A 5,160-nucleotide genomic window follows, 5' to 3' on the forward strand; every position below is an offset into this window, starting at 1 on the left:
TATTCAGAAAAAAAAAAAAAAAGCAAAAAAAAAGCATCCTGTAGAAGACAGAGCTAATTATCCATTAGCATTTGGATGTAATGCTTGTCTAACGTTAATTTCCACGCTTGCCAAAATGATTCTGTCAGAGGAACCAGCTATAAAATGTAGGAATTAAAAAATATCTGTTTGAAAGTACTGGATGTGCAAAGCAGTTGCTTGCATAAGGACATACAGATAGAGATGTGGTAACTCCAGAGTACAAAGAAGTTCGTGCACACTTTCTGCACTGTAAACTAAATAACACAAAAGTCTCTATGACAGGGATGCCTTCCTGATCTCACTAAAGCAAGACCAGACTACTGCACACCAGCAAACAATCCATTCTCACCAAAACAGGACCGTGGCACTCCCTGCTTGTAGTTTGTTTGCCCAGCGGTTTCTTTTACTGTACAGTCCTTAGGGTAATTAGAAGATGACCATTTTCCACTCTAGTTGTAAGTGGAAAAAGTCTATTTATCTTCCCCCTTCTTCTTTTGTATTTTCACTCAGATGGCCAAAAAAATCATATTACTATCTTCATATTCTAGAATCTAAGTGCCTAAATAGGCAATAGATAGAACTCTACAGCTTTTACTGTCGAGTAGTATTACCCATTTAGTTTATTTTGCCCTTCTCTCAGAGGTCGTGTAGCTCTCACAGAGATGCAGGATGTAGGCTAAGTACTTTTGTTGCTTGTACCTCCCTCCAAGAGAGAGGCAGCATACTTGTAACCACTGTAAACATTCATTTCTCCTTTGGAAAAATTAAACACCTTTAAGTGTCCCTAGTGATGGCATCTCTCCAGAGGCACTTCTGTGGAGTTTAATGGCCAGACCACCCATACCTGAAACGGGCTGTATGTGTAGAGTAAACTTGCATTCTTGCAAACAAGAATTTGCTGACTTGAAGGCTTAAGCAATTCAGTAGCAGTTAAATGGAGCTAACCATGCATTTTAAATGCTGGGAGAAAGTGGCAAGAGGATTTGGGAACGTGGCAACAAGGTTTAAAAAAAAAAGCCTTTTAAAAATCTTCCTCTGCCTTTGCTATAAGAGAAGGAAAAGTTATTGTGAGCAAGCACTGAAAATTAAAGTGCCTGAGCACACCTCTGCTTGCTTTGCTTTAATCCCCCACGTAGTACTACACTATCTTGTGCATATGGTTATATGGTTTAGGAGGCTTGCTTATGTTAAAGTTTGTCCCATAAACTGTACGACTGCTATTTAATGTGCAGCTGGGATTTCCAACTGCTCCTCCTGCAAGCCCTAATGGATTGTTTCCAAAAGCATTCCCAAATTATACTGTTTTTTGTGAGTCATTCAGGTTTGCATAAATTAGGTCCTAATGTGACCTCTTTGTGTTTCCCCAGCCCAGCCACAGTTCTTTTTTAAGGTAAGCACTGTATGCTGTCAGAAAGATGTTTTATAACCTCTCAAGCATTTTCAGCAAGAGATATACATTAAACTTAGTCCCAATTACTCTTCAGAAGATGCGTATCTCAAATGACTTTGTAGATTTATGGGTCTTGGTATTTTAGAGACTATTTTAATGGCTGGACTGCAGCAATGAATCATCCAGAATCATCTCATCATAATTTATTGCTTCAAAACCAGCTGTGAATATTTTCTTTCCATTAAGACTTATTCCTTTGGGTTGGATGTAATTAATTGTCACTTATGACTTAAAGAAAATATGCCAGTAAATATTTATGCCTCATGCCCCATCTGCTTTCTCTTGTGCTCTGTATGCTCAATATTTAACAAATTTCTACATGCCTCACGCTGCAGTTCATGTTACAGGGAGCCTATGGTTACAACAGTAGCAAGCAGTTATAGATGTTCACTCTGAAGGCAGCACAACAATCCTAGCTCTTGAGAAATCAGATCATGGAGACAGTGATAAAATGACAGTATGAGATGCTGAAGGGGATATAGCAGCAATGCTGCATATGATTCTTCCAGTATTTGGCAACCCTACTTGTAGCTTTGTCAGAGTTAGGGTAAGCGTCTCAGAGTGAGACTAAGTATCTGATTCTCTTAAATACAGATAGGACACTTCTGCTGTATGAGAGTGTGCAGAGGAACAGGAGAGAAGACAGGAGATCCAGGAATATGATAAAGGAGCACCAAAGTCTAAAGCTACAGAGAAAATAGAAGAAAGGCTATTGTGAATCTTCCCCCACTCAAATTCTTATACAGTAATCAAAAGCTTCCATATAATGAATATATGTGATGTTGAAAATGTGGAAGTGCAACTCTTTATAGGCATATTTCATATCTGCCTGAATATTAGCTCATATATGAAAATAAGCACTTCTAAGACTAATAGGTATAAGACCAAAAGGAAAAATATATTTTGCAGAGCATACAACTAATCCCTTCCACAGAGAGGTCACTCTGCCTGCACAGGGCTCCATAAGGTGGAGAATAATTGAAGAGAGGCGTTCTTGTTTCTCTGTGAGTTAGAGAGGGGCTCTCTAGAAAGTGCTAGTCCTTACCACCGCGGCATGAACACCCACGTGTGTCTAAGAAAGGGCCAAGACTCAACAACACAATTTAGCCTGCAGCTGTTGATTCCTATTCCTTGTCAGGATATAATTAAGGTATTGTCAGGCTGAATAGGAAGATGAAACTTAAAACTAAAAATACCTCTAGTAATTATAGCTTAGATCTGAAACGCAATGGCTGGATTTTGATTTCTGAAAGAGACAATGTTGTTACAGAAGATGCTTGAGTAGCTAATAAGTGAAAGGTATAATAAATGCTGTTGTAATTCCCTGTCCATAAGACAAATTGCTGAGGGTGTATATGCAAGTGAAAGTAAGCATCTTGGTATGTAGATCTGTCTATGTAGAGAAGTAGGTCTTTGCTAGTTTTATTAGGAAATGTTCATTTTCATTCAAACAAAAAAAATTAAAAATAAAAATGTTTTCAACTATGCATGGTCACTATTCACAAAATCATACTCACAGATTTTCCTGAATTATGCCTGAAAGCATACATATGGTTTTGATTTAAAACAAACAAAAAGTCTCCTTTGGGTTTCAAAAATGCATTTCCATATTTGGCTTGCTGATGAATACCAAACATGGGAAGAGACTTTCTTTTTTTCTGAAAGCGTAGATCTCCTGTAAGCCTAGATCTCCATCCTTCAGTAAGGCATTTAACTCTCCTCTGGAAACTCTGAAGAATATCTGGAGATAGAGGCCATGATTAAAAGAGATCTGTGCCACAAGTGCACAGATTTTCACACCCTGACTTAGTAACAGCATTATTGCAAAGAAGTTACCTTGAGGTTATTCCAATATCAAAAAAGTAAATGTAAATTTTATAAATATATATATTTCTACCTAAACTTCTGAAGATGCATATTGTCAAACCTTTAAAAAGACTTGTGTGAAATAAAAGGATAGAAAATACTAATCACTGAAAAATGTACTCTCTTTTTCTTAAAGTACACCTTGCCAAGGATTTTCCTTTTCTGCATAAGCTATCATTTAGTCTGGATTCATTTATAAGAGCTGCTTCCTGGATGTTTTTGTTCTATCACTTCAGTGATAGAACACAGTGAGATGATTTGAGGAAGAACTGGCTAGAAAATCTAATTTCTTAGTTTTGCAATTCCTTTTTTATGTCACTTGACTTACTGCATATTTACACAAATGCAAAGGCAGTAAAAAAGACAAAGGGGCTGGGAAAAGAGGTGAGACCGTAAAAGACTTGATTCGTCAGCTCAAATTAGTGTATAATGGCAACTTTAATCCCTGAATCTGTTTAAAAGCTTGATAGCTGAACTGCTATAAAATTGACGATGCCTAAGCGTCTGCTTAGGATGGCCAAGCTATGCAGTATCAAGGTGAGCAGTCAGTTCTGCAAACCCAGCTTTTAAGGTGACATTCTTTGTTATCTCATTAAACAGAGAGATCATAGAAAATATGATCCATAATTACATTGCATCTTTATTTTCTTAACAGTCTGCTTTCTTTCTCACCAAGGCAACAGTCTTGCCACCCTTGACTAAAATAGTCGTTGCTTCTTTTCCTTGAGATGCTAGTGCCTGTCTCCTAGATCAAATGTGTTCTCCTGTACTTAACTAACCTGCTAACTCCGTGCTGCAGTTCTTCCTCCACCTGTGCTACTGATGGATTAAGGTTCTTCTATGCAGCATCAGTTGCCCATTATTGTCCCTACCATCACTGCTTTTCTAGTCACGTCATCCTCCCCTCTCTGTTGTCTACCACCAGCAATTGTGAGACGGCTTGCAGAACCAGTGCACGTGGCAGAGGCTCAGGCAGAACACCCAATAACTAAATAAGAGTGTCTTCTGGCAGCACTGAATTTGACCTAAATTCACTCTGCTGTCCTTTGCCTCTCCCTCTACTCCGGCCATGTGTTCCTGATGCTACCTTGGGGTGGACCTAACCAATATACAATTCTGTGTGTATGTATATGCATTATATACATACTTGAATGGAGTATTGTGGTGTGAATATTTAGTGCAACAGAGTAGGACTGCATGTAAGAGGAAAAGTTGCTGTATTTTCTTGGAGCAGCAGTTCTCAAGTGTAGTTTCTTGTAGGCTGCCGAGAAGGAAGGCCTATTTACTGCAAAGGCATTGAAAAGAAAAATGACAAATCTTAAAATCTCTTAAGAAGAATAATAAATGAATTTTCTGTGAGCAATACTAAGACTTTGTGCTTTAGTAGAGTCTAATATTAGATATTAGGAAAAATTTCTTCTCCTAAAGAGGTTAGGTGCTATAATGGGCTGTCCAAGGAGGTGTTCAAGAAACATTTAGTGGGGAAATACTGGTGATAAGTGGATGGTTGGACTAGATGATCTTGGAGGCCTTTTCCAACCTTGGTGATTCTATGATGCTAGAAGACGAAACAATAAATCATCTAAAAAGAAATTTCAGTTTGCTAACATGTACTAGCCTAAACCAACCAAACACTTTGAGTATTGGTAAATAAATATTTTAGCTCAGTGGAAGGAAATTAGGGACAAACTACATTTCAGGTTTTTCTTTTTGTATAAGGTTTACTTACCAGCAGGTCCAAAGCAGAGAATATTTGATATAGGTGCAATGAGAAAGATAGTTTGGAACAATGGAATGGGCAAAGGCATAAAAGTTTATTTGAT

This window comes from Meleagris gallopavo, chromosome 11, assembly GCF_000146605.3.
Source record: "Meleagris gallopavo isolate NT-WF06-2002-E0010 breed Aviagen turkey brand Nicholas breeding stock chromosome 11, Turkey_5.1, whole genome shotgun sequence".
Classification (NCBI taxonomy): domain Eukaryota; kingdom Metazoa; phylum Chordata; class Aves; order Galliformes; family Phasianidae; genus Meleagris; species Meleagris gallopavo.